Source organism: Heterocephalus glaber, unplaced genomic scaffold (genome assembly GCF_053883595.1).
Source record: "Heterocephalus glaber isolate CG9 unplaced genomic scaffold, H.glaber_assembly_v1.0 deba00000347, whole genome shotgun sequence".
In the NCBI taxonomy this organism is placed as follows: Eukaryota; Metazoa; Chordata; class Mammalia; order Rodentia; family Bathyergidae; genus Heterocephalus; species Heterocephalus glaber.
The window spans coordinates 55,289,029-55,314,517 of record NW_028258143.1 but is presented as its reverse complement, the minus strand read 5'-3'; the positions used below and the strand labels follow the sequence as shown (position 1 = coordinate 55,314,517).

The 25,489-nt window shown below is 37.3% G+C and overlaps 1 long non-coding RNA gene across 2 annotated transcripts; it reads right to left on the bottom strand.

The window, feature by feature from the left end:
- Positions 1–945: 945 nt before the first annotated feature.
- Positions 946–25,476, bottom strand: LOC110344450 (uncharacterized). 2 transcript variants are annotated; one of them, XR_002387041.2, is made up of 4 exons: positions 25,375–25,476; positions 24,863–25,265; positions 22,845–22,942; positions 946–1,197 (listed from the first exon to the last, which is right to left on the bottom strand). It is a non-coding gene; the product is annotated as an uncharacterized LOC110344450 (long non-coding RNA). The 2 variants fall into 2 exon arrangements; XR_015447168.1 differs by having other exon boundaries at positions 949–1,197; positions 22,849–22,942; positions 25,375–25,475.
- Between the last annotated feature and the right edge of the window lie 13 nt (positions 25,477–25,489).

The following is a 25,489-nucleotide window of genomic DNA, read 5'->3' as shown; positions in this document are numbered from 1 at the left end:
GAGGCACATTTCTTGGCATGTGATTTAGTATAATTTCTAGGGAAGGCAATTTGGCAGTAACTATGGAAATTGTAATTGCACATATTGTTTAACCCAGCAATTCTTCTAGAAATTCTTTGCTGCCAGTGTTTATTGACATACAAAAAAAGACACATGCACAAGGTTATAGAGTACTGTTGCTTGTAATAGCAAAAACCCAGAAATAACCTCAATGACTATCAGTAGAATTCTTTCTTTTCTTCTCATCTTCCTCTTCCTCTTCCGCCTCCTCCTCTATACCGGGGATTGACCTTAGGATGTTGTGCTTGCAAGGCAGGTGCAGTGCCACTGAGCTAAATCCCTGGTCCATCAATGACTATCTGTAGGAAACTAGTTAAAATCCTTTCAATTACATGTAATACAGCCACTAAAAATAATTTTCTCATTCTTTTTAGTGGCTGTATTGCATGTAGCAAAAACTGAATTACTGATGCTAGTGTGGTGGCATACATCTATAATCCCAGTGCTTGGGAGGCTGAAGCAGGAAGATTGCCATGATTTCGGGTTCAGCCTGAACTACATAGCAAGACCTTACTTCAAAAAAAAACCCCAGAAAAAATAAAAATAAAAAATAATACAATTTAAAAAATTGAATTACTTTTGTGCTAAAAAGGGGAGAGGGGCTAGGGTTGTAGTTCAGTCTGAGAGACCCTAGGGTTTGATCTCTATCACCAAATAGAGGGAGAGTAAGAGGGAGAGGGAAAGGGGGAGGAAGAGGGAGATGGAGAGGGAAAGGGAGAGTGAGAGTGAGAGGGAGAGGGAAAGAGAGAAAATAAATATGAAATGCTACCCAAGAGCTGGTGATACCCATTGCCTCCAGGGAGGGGAACTGTGAGTCCCAAGATTATGTGTTACTCATTCAAAAAATAAGCCAAATAATTATAAAAGAAATATGGTTGCTAGTATACTAATTCATTTATTCTTTGGTTGAGGATTTATTTACGTTTAATTTAAAATTATCTTCAATTTCAAAGTATAGAAATAAGCCAATTTCAAAATGGAATCTAATACTTCCTGTTGGGTTATAATTGATATTTAAGTATGAAAACATCTCAAAGAAACATTAAAATATCGCCCAATGTAAATATCACAAATGATCATTCTTTTCTCTTTCATCAGCCTGAAGTCTTTGAATCTAGGAACACTGTGCTCTTTCACCTAGAGGAAAAGAAATAAAAAGAATTTTCCAATGTATAATTTTAATTATTAAAGTGATACGTGCTATACATATTTAAAATTTAGTAGGCTTTTGTGGTGCTGGGTTTTGAACCCAGGATATCATGCAAGCTAAGCAAGTCGAGTACTCTACCACTGAACTACACTCCCAGCCCTGATAGTTACTTTCAATTGACCTAAATCAAGTATCAGTTTACACTTCCATCAACTGTGTATGAGAGTACTCCTTATGAGTACATTTAAAGTAAAATATTTGAAGTATTTTTTCACATCATTTTAGAAAGTCAGAAATATGTTTTGGGTAAATAATTTAGATAGAAAATAAAAATGACTTATTGAGAAATAGGTGGAATGCCTAAGAGAATTACAATGTTTCTGAAGTACGCTTAGTGAGCCATTTTGTAAAGAGTTGAAACTGAAATTTGAACTGCTTCAGTATAAATACAAATAAAAAAGACCATCTAGTGTGAATTTGTATCCAATAGAAATTAAGTTTTTCAAAACAGGAAGCTACTTTTCAATGCCAGAAGAAATTTCTAAGATAAAATAAAAGTGATTTGCTTATATTCATTTGTTCTATGGGATCTATGTTTAGGCCTAGAAAAATGAAGATGGGAGATGTTGAAAGATGGTGTCTGTAAAAACAATTGAAAATAGAATAATTTAAGTTTTCCTGAAATAATTATAAAGAGAGATTATTCCATCAAGTTTTGATCACCAGTTCCAAGCTGAGCTGTAATGAAGCCTGAGGCAAAAGGAAAAATGAGTAATACTGATCTTGCCTTTATTTAAAATTTTGATATTTTGTTTTGTAGATTTTTAGTAATCATTAAAATATTAAATTAAAATATTATTCATATTGATTACTGAGTTTTTCAATACTCCCTTATATTTTGTGCCTGAGGCAAATGCCTTACCCACTTAATTCTACTGAGTTCCAATTCTGTTCATCATTCAAATAATAAAATCATGCTAGAGAAAAAGAAATGTGACTTAAAACCTCTCTTAAGCATTCTTTTGTCAGTATTCCAGGTTACTTTTAAGAGAAATTAAAATAACATAAAAGTTGGATTGATGAACTACTAAACAAAAATAAATTCTGGGAAATCAGCAAGGTATATGGTCTTATCTAATTTTATAAATGAAGAAATCAAGACTAATAATTTGCTTATGACACACGAGCAACATGTTACACAACCAACATTGAAACTCAGATGTGTCTTTTTATCAAATCTCCAAAATATAGCCCATCCTTTCTCAGGGATTAGTGACATTTGAATCAAGTTTTGAAATAAGTGTCTGGATTGATTAGAAAGAGAAAAAGGAGAGAGGTATTCAAGGCAGTGAGGGAAACTGGGAATAAAGCATGGAAAGTTAGGTCCAGAGACAGATTTACCCTGAAGCAAAGAAGTTGCAACTTCAGGGTCCCTCAGAAAAAGTAGTTACAAATCTGTGCAGAGACTCTAATGTGCTTACAAGCTCCCCTTCTCACTCTCTTTATCAAAATTTGCCTGTGTAAGAAAGATTGGGTGGGGTACTGGGTTTCAAACTCGGGGTCACTGTACCACTGACCTACATGCCTAGGCTTTATTTTATTATTTTTAAAACATTTTAGACAAGATCTTGCTTAGTTGCCGAGGTGGGACTTAAACTCGTGATCCTCCTGTTTCAACCTCTGGTAAGTGCTGGGATTATAGGCATGCACTACGGTCCCGTTCATGTAACATATTTTCATTCTAATCAGTTAAAGATTCCTGTCTCTTTCCACTGTAGCTTTTTTTTCATTATACTTTCCTTTGTGTTGGGTAGTTTGGAATTGCTCAGATATTTTGGGGATCCAGTTAAAAGGTAGTTGATTTAGAGCTACACTATTTTATTTCTCGTGGGACATATTTACATGGTTTACAGTCACTTTTCTGGTTATTCTCAGGGTAATAGAACCTTCTAAAGATACTATAATTGCTCATTTTGTCGACTCACCTGGCTCTATCATTGGTTGCTAGATAGTGAAAATAAGTTGGTAATGGGGTAGAAACAAAGTTTGTAATGTTGGATCAAGAAAATAGTCTGTGGAAAATTCTTTCAATCAGATGTGCAAAATAACAGTATATGGATTTAGTTTTTATTAACATCTAATGAAATTAAAAGTTCATACTTTTCAAGAATATATTTGATGACAGAACATATACAATTATATATCTCATATTTTTCTTTTTTATAGGAATTGTGCAAGAGTTTATCAGAATTCTCTATAGGGCATACACTTATTGGAACACTAAAATAATGTGGATTCTGTACAAAAAGATGTGCTTTGTGTATACTAATGATTATAGATATCTTAGTCTATCTGGTACATCTTATACTGAAAAAACCTGGCAGTACAGGGAATAAGACATGTAAACTTGCCACTAATGTAATAAAATAGCCAGAGGAAGGTTCCAGAGACAAAATTCCTGCACAAAATTCCTCAATAAACTAATGTATCTAGTATAGGTGATTTGGTTACATGGTTTTCCAGCTTATCACAATACTGCAGCAAATTTTAAATGTGCATGTCATTGAGTTGCTCCTTAACATGCTTAAATTTCAAGATTATTTTATATATTTTTCCACGATTATTAATTATACTAAGATTCAAATATAACTAGAAGACTATCCTTTTGGAAACAAAATATTTAAACAGAATTTAAGACAATTCACAAAATGTTCAAAATATCAAACATTCTCTGATTACTGTATATTGGAAGGTACACTAAAACTCTGTTAAAATCATGAAGGAAAGAAAGCATTCAAGATAGCCAAGAAAATATAGATGATCCAAATGACAACAAAGAGATAAGGATTAGGAGAATCAAGACACTCCTGAAGAAGTGAAAAAGCAGAAGAAATATAAGGCAATATGCAGGCAAACCACAATTTTTATGGTGAACAAAGGTCAGGAGCAGCCTCACCTTGATGACTTCATTAACTTTTACAAAGGACTGTGGTGGTGCTCGCTTTGGCAGCACATATACAAAGGACTGTGGTCTTTTAAGATAGATCATCACAAAAATTTTTCTTTAAAACTGAGTCCATTACAAAAAATAATAATGTCATTTAACACTTAAAGACAATAAGTTTCTATAAACTTAGAAATATTTTTATAGAACCAAATAATATAAAATAGGTGTATTAGTCTGCTTGGGCTCGCATAATGTAACACCACAGATGAGGTGGCTTAATAAATAGAATTTTTTTTTCTCATATTCTGAATGCTGGAAATCCAAGATCAAGATGCTGGCTGGGTTGGTTTCTCCTAAGACCTTTCTACTTGGCTGGTAGATGGCCACCTCCTTGGTGTGTCTTCACACAGTTTTTTTGTGTACACACACTTGTGGTGTCCCTTTTCTTATGATACTAGTCCAGTTAGATTAGAGTCCTATCCTTATGACCTCATCTAACATTAATTGAAGGTCTGTGAAGGTCCTCTCTTCAAATACAGGCACTTCATGGGGTAGGGTTTCAACCTATGAATTTTGAAGAGGAGTAATTCAGTCCATAGCAATGGAAAGATGTTTTTCAAAAAATAATTTGGAAAAAATAAATGCTCCTAGGAGATTCTAGCTAGCTTATTCCTAGGTAAAAATGATCAAAATTGGTTGTATTTATAAATCATTTTCAACAAGACAGACATTATTTATATTAGGTAGATTTTCAGATCGAAAGAATAAATTGAAAGCTCTCAAAGCATGGAGGGCAAGAAGACTGCTTTAGATTAAACATAAATAAAAAAACAGATAATACCATTCCATGTTATTTTGAAATGCTTAAAAAGAATAGTTGAAATTACCTCATTTAAAGGGAACCTTTGTGGGGTTACTGGTAAAAATAATAATCATGATTCAAATAATGAAAATTTAATGGAAATTCTAGAAATAGCTATTGGATCTAACTCATTTTTAAACAAGAATGTGGAAAGATGTCCCAAATGAAAACACTATTAATTTATGAAGAATGAATTGAAATAATGGGAAAATATATACATAAGGAGTTAACAAATAAAGAAGACACCAAATACTGCTCTGTTACCATAGATTCAATTTAGATATGACCAACACCGACTAGTTGGCCATTATTGTGCTCTGCTACTATATCAAAAACTTTAGGAGCAGTTTTTAACATTTAAAAAAAACTTATTTTATTGGTACATTTTAGGTATACAATATAATGACATTCATCATTGGAAATTTGCACCTTTATATAATCTCTCTTGGTTCTTATTTTTTCCCCCTTCCCCTGCCCTCCCTTCAACCCCTCCATTCCTCCCTATTTACAAAGACTTTGCTTCTGTTTTTTCATTTTCTCATACTAATTCCATTCCCTTCTTTCCTTTCCTCTATCCCTCCCACTTCCCCTTCCCCTTTGCCCCTTTTCTTCCTATTTCACATTCTCTATTATACCTTTTAGTCCTTATTTACACTTTCAGTTTCTCACACTAGAGAAACTATTTGGTATTTACACATGTGTGTCCTATTTATTTCACTTAAGAGTATTGCCTCAATGTGCATCCATTTAGCTATGAATGTCTCTAATTTCTCGTTTCTTATGGCTGAATAGCACTCCATTTTATTAAAAAAACCACATTTTCTTTATCCAGTCTCCAGTTGATGGGCATTTGGGCTGTTTCCAAGTTTTAGCTATTACAAATTGTGCTGCTATGAACATGGGTGCACGTATATCACTGTGGTATGATTCTTTTAATTCTTTGGGGAAGATACCCAGCAGTGGAATAGCTAGGTCAAATGGGACTTCCAGTCCTAATTCTTTGAGGTATTTCCATACTGATTTCCACAGTGGTTGCACCAGTCAACACTCCCACCAGCAGTGGAGCAGTGTTCCTCTTTCCCCACAGCCCCACCAGCATTTGTTATTGGTTGATTTCATGATAGCAGCCATTCTTTCTGGGGTGAGGTGGAATCTCAGCCTTGTTTTCATTTGCATCTCTCAAATGACCAGTGATGTTGGACATCTTTTCATATTTTATTTGCTATTTGTATTTCTTTGTCAGAAATGTCTGTTCATTTCAAATGTCCAGTTTGGAATTGGGTCTTTAAATTTGGGAGGTCTGATTTGTTAAGTTTTTTATATATTCTCCATAGCAGACCTTTGAGGAATAGCAGGTGAAAATTTTTTCCCACATTGTGGGTTGTCTTTTCACACTGTTGGTGGTTTCTCTTGCTGTGCAGAAGCTTTTTAATAAGAAGAGATCCCACTTGTTGATTGTTTGTGCTAGTTTATGGGCAATTGAGGTTTTGTTCATAAAATCTTTTCCTACACCAATGTCTTCAAGAGTTCTACCTAACCACTGTTCCAGCCAGTTCAGCGTTTCTATTTAAAAATTTTTTTTTTTTGTACCAGGGATCGAACTCAGGTCCTTGCGCTGCGAGGCAGGGGCCAGAACCACTGAGGTAAATCCCCGGCCCCGATTCTGTTTTAATATTTATATCTTTAATCCATTTTGATTTTAGTTTAGTGCATGGTGAGAGATATAGGTCTAGTTTTAGTCTTTGGCAAATTGAAACCCAATTTTTCTAGCACCATTTATTAAAGAGGCTATCTTTCCTCCAGTGAGGGTATTTGGCTCCTTTGTCAAAGATGAGGTGGCTGAGTGTGTCTGGAGTTGTTTCTGCGTCTTCTAATCTGTTCCACTGATCCTCAGGTCTGTTTCTTTGCCAGTACCATGCTGTTTTTATCACAGTAGCTTTGTAGTATAGTTTCAAGTTGGGGGTTGTAATACCCCCTGCCATGTCTCTGTTACTTAGAATTGCTTTTGCTATTCTGGGTCTCTTCTTGTTCCAAATGAATTTTTGGATCATTTTCTCAAGGTTCATGAAGTATGCTGCTGGGATTTCAATTAGGATTGCATTGATTTTATATAACAGTTTTGGAAGTATGGCCATTTTCACTATGTTGATCCTTCCTACCCAGGAGCAAGGGATGTCTTTCCATTTTCTGATATCATCTTCAATCTCTCTTTTCAGAGTGCTATAGTTTTCAAGAGAAGAGGTCTTTGATTTCTTTTGTTAGGTTGATTCCTAGGTATTTCACTTTTTTGGATGGTACTGTGAAAAGAATTGTTTGCCCTATTTCTCTCTCAGTGAGTCTGTTGTTCATATAGAGGAAAGCTATTGATTTTTGAGCGTTGACCTTGTATCCAGCTACTTTACTGAATTTGTTATTAAGTCTAGAAGACTTTGGTGGAGTTCTTGGGGTCTTCTATATAGAGTATCCTGTCATCTGCAAATAATGACAATTTGACTTCTTCATTTCCTATCTTTATTCCTTTTATTCCTTTCTCTTGTCTAATTGCCATGGCTAATGTTTCCAAAACTATATTGAACGGGAGTGGTGATAGTGCATATCCTTGTCTTGTTCCTGATTTTAGTGTGAAGGTATTCAGTTTGTGACCATTTAGTGTGATATTGGCTGTTGGTTTTTCATAGATGGCTTTTATCAGATTGAGGTAGAGATCATCTATTCAAATTTTTTGTAGGGTGTTTATCATAAATGCATGTTGGATTTTGTCAAATGCTTTTTCTGCATCTGTTGAGATGATCAGATGGTTTTTGTCCTTGGCTCTACTGATGTAGTGTATTATATTGATTGATTTGCTTATGTTGAACCATCCCTGCATCCCTGGGATGAATCCCACTTGGTCAGGGTGTATGATCTTCTTGATGATCTTCTGCATTCTATTTGCCAGTATCTTATTAAGGATTTTTGCATCTATGTTCATTAGTGAGATTGGCCTATAGTTCTCTTTTTGGTTGGGTTATTCTCTGCTTTGGGGATCAAGGTGATGCTTGCTTCCAGGAATGAATTTTGGAGTATTGCTTCCCTTTCAATTTCATTGAAGAGTTTTTGCAGCAGTGGCAGTAGTTCCTCTCTAAATGTCTTGTAGAATTCAGCAGTGAAGCCATCCAGACCCAGGCTTTTCTTAGTTGGTAAGTTTTTAATTACATTTTTAATTTCATTGAATGATATAGGGCCATTTAGAATTTTTAGGTCATCTTCATTCAATTTTGGTAATTCACGCATTTCTAGGAATCTGTCCATTTCTTCTGTGTTTTCCATCTTATTGGTGTATAGGTTCTGGAAGTAGGTATTCATTATCTTCTGGATTTCTGCTGTGTCCATTGTAATTTCATCATTTTCATTGCTAATTGCATGGATTTGGGCCTTTTCTTTCCTTTTTCTGATAAGTTTGGCTAAGGGTTTGTCAATTTTGTTGATTCTTTCAAAGAACCAACTCTTGGCTTCTTAGTCTCCATTGCATTGATTTCTGCTCTGATCTTTATAATTTCCTCCCTTGCATGAGTTTTGGGTTTGTCCTGCTCTTCTTTTTCTAGAAGCTTGAGGTTCACCATCAGGTTGTTTAGTTGGCTCACTCTGTTTTCCTAATATGAGTATTCACTGCTATGAATTTCCCTTGTAAGAGTGCTTTCATTGTGTCCCATAGATTCTGATATGTTGTATTTTCATTGTCATTTAATTGTACGAACTGTCTAGTTTCTTCTTTAATTTCCTCTGTGACCCATTGGTTATTCAGAAGTGTGTTGTTCAATTTCCATGTGTTTAGGAAATTTTTGTAGTTTCTTTTGCTATTGATCTCAAATTTCATTACACTATGGTCTGATAATATACAGGGGATAACTTCATTTCTTTTGCACTTACTTAAACATGTTGTATGAGTGAGTATGTGGTCTATTTTGGAGAACAACCTGTGTGCAGCTGAGAAGAATGTGTATTCTGATTTTGTGGGGTGGAAGATTCTGTAAACAGCTGTTAAGTTCATTTGTTCAAGAGTTTGATTGAGTTCTAATATTTGTTTGCTTGGTTTTTTTCTAGTTGATCTATTTATTTGTGACAGTGGGGTACTGAAGTCCCCCACTTCTATTGTATTAGTGCTTATATAACTTATCACGTCTGTTAGTATTTGTTTTATATAGTTGAGCGTACTAGTGTTTGGTGCATATATGTTTTTGATTGTCACCTCTTCCTCTTGAATTGTTCCCTTTACAAGGATGTAGTATCCTTTTCTCTCTTAATCAGTGTTGGTATGAAATCTACTTGATCTGCAAAGTAGATAGATACTCCTGTTTTTTTTTTTTTTTTTGGTTCCTGTTGCATGGAGCATTGTTTTCTACCCTTTAACTTTCAGCCTATGAGTTTCTTTTTGAATTAAGTGTGTGCCTTGTATCAGCATATTGTTGTATCTTGGTTCTTGACCTATTCTGCCAGTCTGTTTCTTTTGATTGGTGAGTTGAGACCATTAACATTGATGGTTATAACTGATACATATTGACTTATCATTTTCATGACTTTTTCTGTTTGTTGGATTCTCACCCTTTGCTTTTAATTTCTTGTCATGCCCAATGGATTCATTGTGGTGGGCTTCCTGGGGTTGTGATCCTTGTTGTCTTTTCCTAGGATTTTGTCTAAAATTTTTTGGAGTGCTGGTTTGGTATTCATGAAGTTCCTAAGGTGCTCTTTGTCATGAAAGTATCTTGTTTTTCCATGAATTTTGAAAGATCATTTTGCAGAGTACATCAATCTGGGTTGGAGGCTGTTTTCCTTTAGGGCTTGAAATACATCACTCCAAGGTCTTCTTGCCTTGAGGGTTTGCATTGAGAAGTCTGCTGTGATTTGATGGCCTTTCATTTGTATGTGTTTTGTTTTTTTTCTGTAACTGCTTTTAGAATTTTGTTCTTTTTTTGGCTTTCTGGAATCTTATAATTATATGCCTATGTGTAGATTTTTTTTGATTAAGGCTAGTTCGAGTCCTATATGCCTCACTTATCTGTATGTCAAGTTCTTTTCCCTTGCTTGGGAGATTTTCTGCCAGTACTTCTGTGAACAGTTTGTTTTTATGTCATCTGCATTCTCTTCTGTTTCTTCATTGCCTCCATTCATTCTTATGTTATTCTTCTTTGCCTCGTCTAGCAGCTGCTGGATTGATTTCTCATGGTCCTTTACAATTTTAAAGTAAGTTTTCTTTTCCTGTTCACTAATTGCAATCTTATCTTCTGTATCTGAAATTCTGTCCTCATATTGGCTCATTCTGCTGTGTAGGCTTTCAATGGAGTTTTTAATCTCCTGGAAATCTATTTGCATCTGGTTTTTTTGGTACCGGGAATCAAACTCGGGTCCTTGCTCTTGGGAGGCTGGCAGCGGAACCACTGAGCTAAGTCCCTGGGCCCTGTTTGCATCTGTTTTATGGCTTCCATTTGTTTCCTATGTTGGGATTCCATCATGTTCCTCAGCTCCTCTATTTAGTTTATCTGTGTCCTCTCTAGATTTATTAATCATGTCTTGCACTATGGGTACAATCTCTGCTGTTTTCTGAGAAATTATTTCCGATTTCATTTTTTCCCAGATCCTCTTTTGTTGCCAGTTCAGGGAGTCCACAGGTTTGAGTATCAGAGTATTCCATCTCCTTTCCCTTTGGGGTTGCTGTAGGTGATCTGAAAGTCTGGTTTTGAGGCTTGTTTATGTGTCTTCTCATTTCGATGGTGGGGGGTGTTGCTGGCGCAGGAGCAGCTCACCTCCTCTGTGTTGTGAGCAGTTGTACATTGACTTGGAAGCCTCCTACTCTGCACTGAGAGCTGTGGCATGTTGACCCAGAAGCCTCCTCCTCTGTGTTGTGAGCTGTGGCACATCGATCTGGAAGCCTCCTCTGTGCTGGGAGGGGTGGTGCATTGGCCCGGAAGCCTCCTACTGTGCACTGCGAGCTGTAGCAAATGGACCTGGAAGCCTCCTCCTCCGTGCTGGGAGCTGTAGCACATCGACCCCAGTTTCTAACTTTTCAAAAATCAATTTAAAACTGAAATTGTAGCTTCATGTAACATCATGGAAAAAAGTTTTGAATAATAGTATCCTGTAGGTGGAAACATTCAAGGAGAATTGTTTGACAACTGTCTCAGAGGAGTTAAGAGCTCCTGGTGGTGTTCAAAGATATTAATAAATGTGCAGGAAAAGCACTGCATGCAGCTCAGTCTGATGAGGGAAAAAACTGCCTCCTCCGTTGTTAACTCCATTGGTATTTTATGACAGTTATTTTCTTTTCAGGTTCCTCTCATAGAGTATTTTAAATATATTTTTCCACTTGTATTTTTAGGAAAGTTTAAGTTTAATATAGCAGAGTATTCATTATAAAGTTTTTCAAGCTTTGCATATAAGGGTTAAGTACATTTTATTGTTTCTAAAATATATTCTTCAAAAACTTGGAAGAAAAACACCAACGCAGGCAATAGCTTATTCAAAAAGTTAATAAAGATTAAACAGATAATTTTAAAGTATAATTCAGAAAGACCTTTAGGAATATTTCAGTAAGGCATTTAAGAAATTACAATTGGAGCCGGGGATTTAGCTCAGTGGTTCCAGCACCAGCCTTGCAAGTGCAAGGTCTCGAGTTCGATCCCAGGTACCAAAAAAAAAAAAAAAAAAAAAGAAATTACAATCACCTTAATGAATTATATGAAAGGGGTTGTCTTTTGTCATCTTTAAATGTTTTTACAAATGAGAAAAATTCAGATAAAAAATTAATGCAATATGAAACAAAAATTAAAAGATGAATGTTATCAATGGAAACTATTCTTATATCAGGAAGTAAACTGTAACAAAATTTCATATCGTATCAAAAGCTGGACTTTACTAGAATGGATGCATTTCAAATAGAAGAAATGAAAAGGCTCTTGAATTGATAAACCAGTTAATGAACATAAATACAAACACACTGGAAAATGACTGAAATCTCTTCTTGATTTGATATAAAATAGTTACAGTGAAAAGTAATATAAAACTCACCATATGTCATTATAACAAGAATGTTTGCTTTCAGAATGTTGCTTTCAACCACTTTCGAGGTTTCTGGCAAAGGTAGCTTTCTCGTTCCTGCTGTAGGGCCATCCTACTCTCCTTTCTCCTCACCAGACCTGGGGTTCTCCTACCATGACTTTAATCATAGATGGACCCAGAACTTTGGAGCCAAGGAGATGACATATTGAGTGAGATGACTGCCTGGTTCACCTGACAGCTGCAGTTCCCTTAAGGTGACTACAACCAGGACCCCAAATCTCAGCAACCACATCTCCAGGTTTGGGGAGCAGCTGGGAGGTAAAAGTTCAAGGATGACTCAGAGAATGCATACTGTCTTGTTCCTATTGCCCAACATGCCAGTGTGTCTTCCATGAATTTGAAAGGTACACAGTATTAACCGACCTGATACCTAAGGAGCAGCCCAGAATTATGGCCTTCAGGCAGCAACACTGCAAGGTGGTGGTGGACCATATCACTGTGGAGATGATGTTTGGTGGCATGAGAGGCATGAAGGGATTGGCATATGAAACATTAGCTCTTAATCCTGTGAAGGACTGTTCAGAGGTCACAGTATCCTGAAATTCCAAAAACTGCTGCATAAAGCTAAGGGTGGGGAAGGACCATTACCCAAAGGCTTATTTTGGCTGCTGGTAGCCAAACAGATCCCGACAGAGAAACAAATATCTTGGCTCTCAAAAGAGTGGGCAAAGAGGGAAGGTCTCTACCTTCTCATGAGTTTACCATGCTGGACAACTTTCCTACCAATTTATACTCTTATGTAAAGAAAATGAGAAAAATTTTGTAAAATATGAGGACACTTGAACAAATGCAGAGTCATAGTATATTCTAGAAAGGGAAGGCCCATGTGGAAGGGTATTATTTTCCCTGAAATTTAACATACATAAATAAATTTTAATAAAAATCCAAATGGATTTCTGGGTTTTTTTGAAAACCTGATTCCAAAGACAAGAAGAATAAATGAGTAAAAATAATGACAATTGACCAGGAAAAAGAAAGCATATTCCCCAACTCACTTTAGGATAGCTTTAATACCAAACCCAGGGAAAGATGTAACCAGAAAAAAAAAAATTACAAGTCAGTCTTATTCATGAGAGCCCACCAAATCTTAAACAGAATAGTACAAAGGACAACTAATTGACAGAAAATAATACCAATATCAGAAACAATTTCACCCATATATGATTTCATGGTTTATGACTAAGTGCTAGTTTGGATCTGGGTTGTCCCTCAAAGATCATGTGATAAAGGCCTATGTGCTATTGGGAAGTGTTAGAATCTTTAGGAGGTGGGGTCCAATAGAAAGGAGCTACATCAAGAGGCTGAGGATTTAGCGCAGTGGTGCTGCCACCTGCCTCACAAGCGCAAGGTCCTGAGTTTGATCTCTGGTACTAAAAAAAAAGAAAGGCGCTACATTGCTAGGACCGTATCCTTAAAGGGGATATTGGGACCCTAGCCCCTTCTTTCCCCCTCTCTCTTTTGCTTTCTGGCTACCGTGAGGTAAGCAGCTTCTTCCACCACACAGTCTTGCCATGATGTACTGCCTTACCACAGGCCCCAAAGCAATGGGCAACCTACCATGTGCTGAAACCTCTAAAATTGTGAGTCAAGATAAACCTTTCCTCTTTTTAGGATTATTATCTCAGGCATTTTGTTATGGTAACACAAAGCTGACATTCAAAGGTAGAACTGCAGGGGAGGGTGGAGAGCACCACCTTTCAATACATGGTGGTGGTTTAATTTTCCAAATGGAGTACGTTTTATGGCTTGTGTCTAGATGTCCCCCTAAAACCTCATGTGGTCCTAGGTGGGGTTTTTTGGACATGGCCTGATGTAGAGTGTGTGATGCTGGAATTAAGTGTGTGATGCTAGGATCAAGGGTGTGTGATTATTAAATTAGTCCACTGATTGGTTTGGCATAGTTCTTGGTGTGGATAATGGGAAGGCCTATTCTGGGTATGGGTGCTACTCTCCCTAGGGGCATGTAGCCTGGATAGAATATAAAGGACAGAAAAAGGACAGCTGTTGTAGGTTGGTGCTTGCTACTTCACTGCTGGCTGCCTTCTGCCTGTCTTGGTTTGCCACGGACTGTTTCTCCTCTGTGATGCCCCTCTGCCATGCTATCCTGTCTTGGAACCAGCCCATTATGGATTGAAACCTCTATAAACTGAGAGCTTGAGTAAACCCTTCCTCCTTTAACTTTGGGTATTGGGTATTTTTGACTCAGCAATGAGAAAAGTAAGTAGGTAAGAAACTATAGATTTCTCCTTTGCTCTATACATAAAAAATTAAAGTTCTAGAACCAAATTTAGAAAATAAAGCAAGTGGGCCCGGGATTTAGCTCACTGATTCCTCACCTGCCTTGCAGGCGCAAGGTCCTCAGTTCGATCCCTGGTACCAAAAAAAAAGAAAATAAAGCAATAAAAGTTTTTTTTTCCTCCATTAAGTTTATTGGTACATTTTCGGTATAAAATACAGTTATATTCATCATTGGGATCTTGCACCATTACATGAGTATCTTGGTTCTTAATTTTTTTCCCCTTCCCTTGCCCTCCCTTCACCCCCTCCACCCTTCCCTATTTGCAAAAACTTTGTTTCCATTTTTTTTCCTTTTCTCAAATCTTTTCTTTCCCTTTTTTCCTTTCCCCTACCCCTCCCACTTCCCCTGCTCCTTTACACCTTTACTTCCTGTTACACAATATCAATTATAGATTTTTAAAATTACAATATCAAGATCTAGGAGACATTACCACAGATTTTACAGAATTTAAAAGGATATAGAAAGCATATTTCAAAAATCTGTTTTGAAATAAATTTGACAACTTCTAAGAAGTACCTTGGAAGACAAATTAATGAAGCTAACTCTGGAGGAAATATAAAATTTGAATGGCACCTATTAAAGAAAGTATATTCCAAGATTGAAAACCTACCTATATGACAACAGCAGGCTCATATACATTTTAACTGATAAATTATATCAAAAAATTAAAGCAGAAAAAAGAAGGAACACTTTTCCACTCATTTTAGGAAATCAACATTGTGCTAATCCTAAAACTGGATAAAGATAATAGAAGAAAAAGTATGAACATAGATAGAAATTTGTTGAACAAAACAAACTATTAGAAGTCAGATCAGGCAGTATGTAGAAAGTGGTTTTGTTATAGGGATGGCAGTGTTGGTTCAGCACTGGAAGATCCACCCCCAAAAGTCATCATTTTAACAGAGGAAAGGAAAAAGCCATATGATCCTGTCACTAGTTGGAGAAAGAGTATTGGACTAAATTCTACAGCTGTTCATGGTAAAAGCTATCAGGAGATTAGAAGTAGAACAGAACCTTCTCAACAGATTAAAGTCATGTACTCCATACTTCCAGCAAGAACACCTTATATGAATGGAGAAGATACAATGCTTTCTCCTTAAGGTGGGGAACAAGGGCAGATATGCTTACTCTTTACCTGTCCATTAAACTTTGAAACTTAGTCCCCACCAAAATAGTCTGGCAATAAAATGACACAATTAGGATAGGAATGGCAACTTAGAAGCAAAATCTTTATATGTAGATGAAATGATCATCTACAGAGAAAATACTAAGAAATCTCTAGGAGCCCCTAGAACTTGTATTTGAATTTAGCAGGATTAGAAAATACAAGGCATATATAAAAATTCAGGTCTGTGTATACTTGCTATAAATGAAGAATTGGATATTGAAATTTAAAAGTTATGTAGGAGTACAAAGGACCTAGAAAAGTTAAAAAAAACAGTGTTAGAAGACGTTTAGTACCTAATTTTAAGACTTTTTCTAAAGCTACAATAATCAAGGAAGTGTTGGTATAAGGAAAGACATATAGATCATTTGAATAAAACAGATAATCTAGAAATAGAACCACACATATATAGTCCACTGAGTTTTGAAAGATGATTTAACATTAGCATTTTATAGAATATAAACTCAATTCAAGAGCCGAGGAAGAGGTAGTGTTTACAGCAAATGGCAGTAGAACACCTAGTATCTGTATATAAAAAATTAACCTCAACCCTTTATTTCCATACATGAAAATAACTTGAAGGGATCTATGAACCTAAATATGAAAGCCTAAAAGTACAAAACTTTAAGAAGAAATTATAAGGGAAAATGTTTATGAATTCAGGGTAGGCAAGAACTACCTAGGATACAAAAGACATGATGTATAAAAGAAAAAAATTGATAAATGAGATTCCATCAAAATTTAGAACTTTAAATGACATCATTAAAATGAAAAGTAGTCCTTAAACAGACCATACTTACATGCATATAACCTATGAGCAGAATATATAAAGAATTCTTAGAGCTCATTAATAGAAAACCCAATTAAAATGTAGATGTAAGAAGATGATAAATAGCCAGTATAGCACAAGGAAAGGTGTGCAACTCTAGAATCAGAAAAATACTCATCAGTACAATAACAAGATTGAATTATACACTCATTAGGGAGATGAAGTTAAAAGTTTTAAAAGCCTTGTCATGACTTTTTCTTTTTGTTGGATTCTCCCCCTTTGCATTTAATTTGTCACATCCAATGGATTCACTCTGCTGGGTTTCCTGGGGTTGTGATCCTCATTGTCTTTTCCTAGGGTATTGTCTAAAATTTTTTGGAGTGCCGGTTTGATATTCATGAAGTTCCTGAGGTGCTCTTTGTCATGAAAGCATCTTATTTCTCCATCAAATAGTTTTGCAGGGTACATCAATCTGGGTTGGAGGCTGTTTTCCCTTAGGGGTTGAAATACATCACTCCAAGCTCTTCTTGCCTTGAGGGTTTGCATTGAGAAGTCTGCTGTAATTCTGATGGGCTTTCCTTTGTATGTGATTTGTTTCTTTTCTCTCACTGCTTGTAGAATTTTGTTCTTCTGTTGGATTTCTGGAATCCTAACTATTATATGCCTATGTGTAGATTTTTTTTGATCAAGGCTATTTGGAGTCCTATATGCCTCACTTATCTGTATGTCAAGGTCTTTTCCCCTCCTTGGGAAGTTTTCTGCCATCACTTCTGTGAACAGTTTTTTTGTGCCATTTGCACTCTCTCCTCTTTCTTCATTGACTCCAATCAGTCTTATGTTATTCTTTGCATCGTCTAGCAGCTGCTGGATTGATTTCTCGTGTTCCTTTACAATTTTAAAGCAATTTTTCTTTTCCTCCTCACTAATTGCAATCTTTTCTTCTATATCTGAAATTCTGTCCTCACATTGGTTCATTCTGCTGCGCAGACTTTTGATGGAATTTTTAATCTCCTGGTAATCTGTTTGCATCTGTTTTATGGATTCCATTTGTTTCCTGTGTTGGGATTCCATCATGTTCCTCAGATCCTCTATTTATTTTATCTGTGTCCTCTCTAGATTTACTAATCATGTCTTGCACCATGAGCAAAATCTGTGCTGTTATCTGAGTAATTATTTCTGATTTCATTTTTCCCAGATCCTCTTTTGTTGCCAGTTGAGAGAGTCCAGGTGGTTGAGTATCAGATTGTTCCTTCCCGTTTCCTTTTGGAGTTGCTGTAGGTGATCCAGAAGTCTGTTTTTGAGACTTGTTTACGTGTCTTCTCATTTCCACAGCGGTGGAGGGGGGTGCTTCTGGCACCTGCGTGGCTCACCTTCTCTGCCCTAGGAGCTTGGGATGGCAGCGGGGGAGCTTCCTTCTGGGTGCTGGGACTGGCTCAGCTTCTCTGCCCTAGGAGCTTGGGATGGTGGTGGGGAGCTTCCTCAAAGGTAACCACCTCAATGATGATCTTAGTGATGATCTTATAAGTGGATTCTTGCCCAGTTGAGCCTCTAGATGATATTGTAGGTCAGCCAATGTTTTGATTTCAGTCTTGTAAGATCCAGCTAAGCCAGGCTGGAATAGAAACTTGGCAACCACAGCGTGCACAGGGGATGCCTGTGGGAGGTCCTCTCCCCACTGGTACAGGGAAGGGGTGGTGAGGCTTGTCAAAGAGTGATACCAGGTTCAGTGGCACCAGCACCACCGGGGAATCTGCTAGAAATGTTAAAAGCAATAAAAGTTTTAAAAATCAGCATAACAGTCTTCATGATGTAGGGTTGGAAGAGATTCTTAAATAGGACACAGGTACCACTAATCATAAAGAAGAGTGAAAAATTGATTGCATTAAGAATTTTTTTCATCAAAAGATCTTAAGAGAGTGAAAAGACAAATTGTAAAGTGGGTAAAGCATCTGTAACACACAAATCAACAAAAATTATTTCCATGTTATACAATAAATTTATACACATCAACAAGAAAAATACAAACAACCCAATCCACAAATGTGAACAGATCTAAAGAGTGAGACAATGCTCATAGGGTGCTTTTTCTTCATTAGTAGTCAGGAAAATGCAAAACAGAGCCACAATAAATTGATATTACATATCCATTAGATTGGCAAAAATGAAAATGTCTCGAAAGTCGCATATTGATGGAATTGGAGCAACAGCAACTTTTATACATTGTTATTAGTGATATAATAAGTACAATCATTTTGGAAAACTTTAGTATGATATTATAAAGCTAAAGATATGGATGTTCTACAAAGCTGGAATCATATAAAAAGGTAAAGACTCTCGGGGGCCAGGGATTTAGCTGAGTGGTGCTGCTGCCTACCTTGAAAGCTCAAGGTCCTGAATTCGATCTCCGGTACCAAAAAAAAAAAACAGATAAAAACTCCTAAAAAATGTGTGTTTATGTGCTCTATGATATGTGCGTATATGTGTAAACTTTCACAACAGCATTGCTAATAGTAGCTGAAAGCAAAGAACTGCAAACATGCACAGCAACAGTAGAATAAATTATGGTACATCCATGGAATTAATAAATATACATCAATGAAAATCAATAAACTACAGACATCAATATGAGTAAATCTTAAAGGCATAAGGTTGAGCAAAAAATTCAAAATATGGTAAAACAAGCTTATTCTATGACTTAATTTACATAGCGGTCAAATATAGAAATAAACTACATTGTTTAAGCCTGAGTAATTAGGCAGCACAGTTGTAAAGAAAAGCCAGAAAGTGCCAGGTGTGATGGCACGTGCCTGTAATTCCAGCATTCTGAGAAACTGAGGTAGGAGGATCACAAATTCAAGCCCAGGTTGGGCAATTTAGTGACTTAACAAGGCATCATATCAAAAAATGAAAAATTAAAAATTAAAAAATGGTTTGAGAATGTAGCTCTGTGTGAAAGCCCTGGGTTCAATTCCCAGTGCTATCAAAAGAAAGAAAGAAAGAAAGAAAGAAAGAAAGAAAAAATAATTATGATAGCAACTATCTCTAGGGTTATAAGCAAGGGAAGGGGCACACTAGGGTCTTTTGAAGTGTTAATAATTTTTTTTTTTTGGTACCCAGGATCGAACTCAGGACCTTCACTTGCAAGGCAGGTGTGGTGCCACTGAGCTAAATCCCTGGCCCAATAATTTTCTACTTCTTGACCCAAATGGGTTATATGAATGTCTATATGATAGCATCAAGTAGTATACTTCTATTTCATGAAATTTTCTGTATATTTTGGTCTCCTAAAACATAATTCTAATCTTTTCTTTGTACTTCCTGATTCTTTGCCTAGTCAGATGCATTTACAGTGCCTAACAGGGACTTTAGTGTTGTTACAGCAACACTACAAAGAGAACAATTGCAGGGGTTCAGATTATGCCTGTGTGGCATAAAAATTATTTTGAATGGAAGGCATGTAAGTTTCTGAAATCCTTTACCTTTTTTTTTTTTGTACTGGGAATTGAACTCAGGGCTTTGTGCTTTCCAGGCAGGTGCTGTGCCACTGAGCTACATCCTGGGCTTTACCTTTACCTTTATCAAAGATTCCTATTGTCATAAATCATCTCCTGGGAGCACTTGTAATAATTTCATAGATAGGCTGGTATTACAAAACCATTACAAAAATATATCTACCATCTCTTCTCCTAAGGGCATATTTATCTGTCTAAAAAGTCATCTGCTTTTGTCTAAGTGCCCTTACTTTTCCTCCCCTCTCTTGAAGAAGTCAAGAAGTACCCTCTGCTCCTCTCCATTCCCTATAAAGATGGTATATAAGCCCCGAATACTAACCACTTTTTGGATTGATATGTCTTTGTAAATGTCCCAGTATGTGTGTGTATTTAAAGATTTTTTTCTCGCAGCAAACAAATACATGAAAAAATGTTCAACATCACTGGTCATTCGAGAGATGCAGATGAAAACAACACTGAGATTCCACCTCACCCCAGAAAAAATGGCTGCTATCAAGAAATCAACCAATAACAAATGCTGGCAGGGGTGTGGGGAGAAAGGAACCCTTCTCCATTGCTGGTGGGAGTGTAGACTGGTGTGACCACTGTGGAAATCAGTATGGAGATACCCCAAAGAACTAGGACCAGAAGTCCCATTTGACCCAGCAATTCCCCTGCTGGGTATCTTCCCCAAAGAATTAAAAGAATCATACCACAGCTATATATGTGCACCCATGTTCATAGCAGCACAGTTTGTAATAGCTAAAACTTGGAAGCAGCCCAAGTGCCCATCAACTGGAAACTGGATAAAGAAGATGTGTTTTTTTAATAAAATGGAGTACTACCCAGACATAAAGAACAAGAAACTAGAGTCATTTATAGCTAAATGGATGTATATAGAGGCCATACTCTTAAGTGAAATAAATAGGACACACATGTGTAAATACTGAATAGTTTCACTAGTGTGAGAAACTGATAGTGTAAACAAGGGTTAAAATGATTAAAATGAATAACTGATAATTTGAAATGGGAAAAAAGGTCTAAAGACGAAGGGGTGAAGGGAGGGGAAGGGGAAAGGAAAGGAGGGAAAGGAAAAACTAATGAGAAAAGAAAAAAAAATGTAAATGATGTGTGTGTAAATAGGGAAGGGAGGAGGGGGTGAAGGGCACACAGGTAATGGGGAAAAAATAAGAACCAAGATACATCATGTACAGGTACAAACACCCAATGATAAATGTAAACGAATTGTATACCTAAAATATACCAATAAAAGAACTTAGAAAGGAAAAAAAGATTTTTTTGTCTTGCTAATGTCTTTTATGAATTTAATTTGCAGGGCCTTAAATAACCTAAGAAGGTGGAGGACATGGTTTTCTCCTGACACTCAGCCTTTAAATACATTTCCAAAGTAGGTTTCAAGAATACAAAAGCCTTATTGAAAATGAAGCAGCATTTGACCCCTTTTCTCTCCAAATCCTGGACAGCGAGAAGGGTGAAAAACACTTGAATTGAAAGGAGTGCAAAGACAAGGTGTTGGAACCTGACACTGAACAAAATTCTGGAGTTAGAGAGCTTGAAAGATGGGCTTTCATGGAGAGGTAAAAAGAGAGCTTCTGAGTAGGCAGAGAGACATTCCAGAAAACAATGAGAGGCCTGGGCTAAGAGCCAGGAAAGCTGTTATCAATGCATCCTTCAAGGGCTGCTTGAGTCTAAACTTAGTGTACCCCAGATCTCAGCAATGGCATTAGTACCCATCTACTGGGCCCACCAGAAATCATCAATCATCTCTGACTTTCTCCCCTTCTATCTATATCCAACCCTCCTGTGGGGAGATTAGGGCATGGCAAAGCAGCCGGGCAAGTGGGTATGATCCACCAATCACAGAAATCCAGAACACATGTGCAGAAAAACTGTTCCAAGCCCTGTGCCTAGGATCAGTCAGAAAATGCTATCTTCAATTCTTTTGTGAGAAATCAAGCAGGCATTTGATAGCATGGCATAGATCTGACGTCAGCTTGGGGGATATAGATCTGACGTCACCATGAGTTTAATGGCTGCTGTGAGCCTTTTCACTGGCCCACTCTGCACTTTCCAGAGTGCACTTCTTTTCCTACCTTTAACTGCCCCACACTCACTCTGCGGAGCATATTTCTTTTTCTACCTTTAATAAATGTAAAACTTTGCTACCTTTTTGCTTGTTTTGACCAATTCTTTGTTCAGGACAAGAACCTAGAATCTCTAGAAGAACCCCACAGCACCCCAGAACTCTGCTGACACCACATGTGAATCTGAACCTATCACTTAAGTAGAAAACAGCTCACTTACTTAGTTCATGAGTTAAGGCAGCTAGCTAGAGGAAGGACCTGAGATAGAGTTGGGTAATCAGCTATACTGGATCAAGAGTTCCAAGGTTCCTCAGGCAATCTGGAAAGCAGTCTATTTCCTACTAAGCTCCTGAGTTTTGAAAAACATAAAATGCAAAATAACCAGTTTTTCTGTAAATCCTAGTTTCCTTTAAACCTTATGAACAGAAGAACTGGGTTCAAGAGACTGAGTTCCAATTGGTCATTTTAATTCAAAGTCACCTATGATAGGTGGCCATTGAACAACTGAGGAATTCTTATGCTCTGCTTATCCAATAGTAGCTCTAGATCGAGGGGACAAGTGGCTGTCCATTCATCCTCCCTGAAAATTCAAGAGCTAGTCTTATTATTTCCAATAAAAGCTCTCCTAACCTCGTTTGGTATGTGACTTTAAGGGAGCATCATTAACACTAAGACCTCCCTTTTTACTTGGTAAATTGTTCCAATTCTCCCACTTGTTGCCCTCTCCTTGCTCCTATTGTTATTGGCCACTTAGGTTCATAAGCTCAATACTAGCTCTGAGGAGATGGAGGGGCCTATTTGCCTCAAATCACCATCTATCTGATTGTGTATCTCGGGCAAGGGTCTTTTATAGTAAGGAATAGAGGAGAGGGGAAGCACAGAGAAATAATGCAAATCTCCACACTTGCTTTATCACTTTTAGCAATCTTCAGCTCAGTCTTTTTTCTAGTGGAAAGGAAACTGTACTTGTCATCTTCCGCAGGTTCTGTTCATTCACCTGGACTGAGGAAAGATGGGGGAAGCTGTTAATTGCGCAGGCCCCAGGAAGCCACTTGTCTCTAAAGAAAAAAAAAAAAACCAAAACAGCAAACAACTTTAAAAGTTGTGCTTTGCAGTGCCAGTTACACTATCCCAATTAACTTGAATTACAACCAACACCACACACTACCTACCACTTGAAGATTCGAATTGGTCCAATGCTGGCCATGTGTGATCTATGTCAGATCCCTTCTCACTCTATGAGCTTTAAGATTAGGATTTTTAATACAGTCAGGAAGGTTCTGCTTAGTCTGACCTCCAGCTTCATACTGAAGCACTCTCCCTGAAACCTATTCTTCAGTCACAATGGTCTCCTTTCAGTTTCTTAGGCTTGCAATGTTCTCTCCTCCCGAAAGACCTTTATACACATTTATTCCGTTTCCTTTCTCCACTCAGTTTCTCATTCTTCAGCTATCTATTTGTATGTGACTCCTTCTAAGCTCTCTGAAAGATCAATGAATGCCCCTCCTCTATGATGCACAGTACCTAAATAAATTAAACAAATTAGGGGATCATTAGGCTTATTAGGGGATAACTCAATATTTGGGCTCTGCTAAAGCAGTACCTTTTATTGGTTTTCTTTCCCTGGCTGTTGTCTTACTTTCTAACACCTTGAATGTTAGCCTTCATCACAGCACTTTTTTTGGGCGGGGGGGTTCTCCCACTCATGGCAGATGCTTTCTAGGACAGTTGTTTTACAAAAAAACCACTCGGTCTTCTTAGCATTGAACACAGTCCTTGTCCATAGATGTTTGGAATCACTTCTTATGTTTTTCCCTCAGTATTTATTTGCTTGACAAAGTCTGTGTGTGTGTGTGTGTGTGTGTGTGTGTGTGTGTGTGTGTGTGTTGCTGGGGATAAAACCCAGGGCCTTGTGCATGTTAGGTTAAGTGCTCTGTATCTGAGCTACAATCCCAGCCCAAACTCTTACCACTTGATATAAAGGAGGCAGTGGTAAAGTGTAACAATGTACATACTCTTTCTATTTTTTGGTTTCCTCATTTGAAAGGTAAAGCCTAGGTTGTTGGGAAGATTAAGAGAGCTGATGTTTCTCTCCCACCACTGGCCAGGTTAAATCTTTGTGCAGGCTCAGTTTTTGTAGTCTCTTGTGTCTAGTTAGCTCTTTTTATCCCCATCCTGTTTTTAACCCCTTTTACAATAGAGCTTAATTGCTCAATCAAAACCAGAGAACAAAACATTAGCAAGTGTAAAAACCATTAATTTTTTTCTCTTAGGAAAGATCTTTCAAAGATGCATCTGTATAGCTGCAGAAGACTTTTAACACTTTGAAAGTGCAAAAGATGAAAAACAAAATTGTTAAATTTCCACATCAAAACTGTTGAAATATTTCTTACCACTTTTTTTCTACATTTGCAAAATGACTGACCCACACTACACACTAAATTTTATTTCTCTTTCCTTCATCCGTTCAAGTTTACAGAACCCTAACTAAACATTTCAGGATCTAGGGCAAGTCACTTCACTGAATCACCTGGAAGCTTCCACATAATAAATTATTATGAACTGGATGTGTTTAGTTTCTTTCTTTACCTGTTTGTGTTGTCAAAGTTTAAACATATTAAAACTATTATGCTCTTTGAAAACCATAGAAACTTTTAATATTATGCATATGTAACTAAAATAGAAAAAAAAAAGAAAATATTTGCACACGACGTAAAACATCACAGGGGTTAAAATATGATGAAAATGTTCGCTAAAATTTCTCCACCCTTCTCTGTGTGACTGTGTGAACATTCCTTGCATTTCTGTCATTCAAGTATCAATATAGCCCGTGGGCGCATGTATTACGGGTTTTGGAGACTGGTCTTGAGTTTTAAGAAAGAAACAGCTTTTGTTGTTACCCGTAGTTTGAAATTCCCATACCTCACAAGTGGTTAAGTGTCATCAAATGACCCTTTTTGACGTCCAGTGGTGACAGAAGCCTCGAGTACTCCTGGGTTCTAGGCTGCATTTTTCTACTGGGACCTTTGGGAAACTGGCCTCTTCTAAACTGTGGGATGTGAACTTGCTCTACTGTTGGCTGATGACAGGTGAATGGCGACTCTTCACGTCAGATCCCTCCAGTCTTACCCTTCACTGGCCTTTGTTTTCCCCACCTTTCTCCTCTCTCCGCGGAGGTCTGGGACCACTAGGGCCAGTGTCTGTGTTTTCTTTCTCCAGCGAGACTTGGCAGAACAGGGTTTAAAAGAAAAAGAAGCAGGGCCGGGCATTTAGCTCAGTAGTTTCGCCGCCTGCTGCGCAAGCGCAAGGACCTGAGTTCAATCCCCTGTACCAAAAAAAAAAAAAAAAAGAAAGAAAAAAGAAAATGAAGCAAAGGAAGAAAGGAAGACTAAGAAACAGCTGTATTGGGAGGAGTCGCAGTAATGGCAGAACACCTTGGGACGCGACAAGGACCACCCTCCGCGGTGTGCGGAGAGCACAGGGCCAGGAGTCCGCAGGCCAAGCGCGGGGATCCCTTGCCCCCAACGGCCAACGCAGTTTGGGTCACGT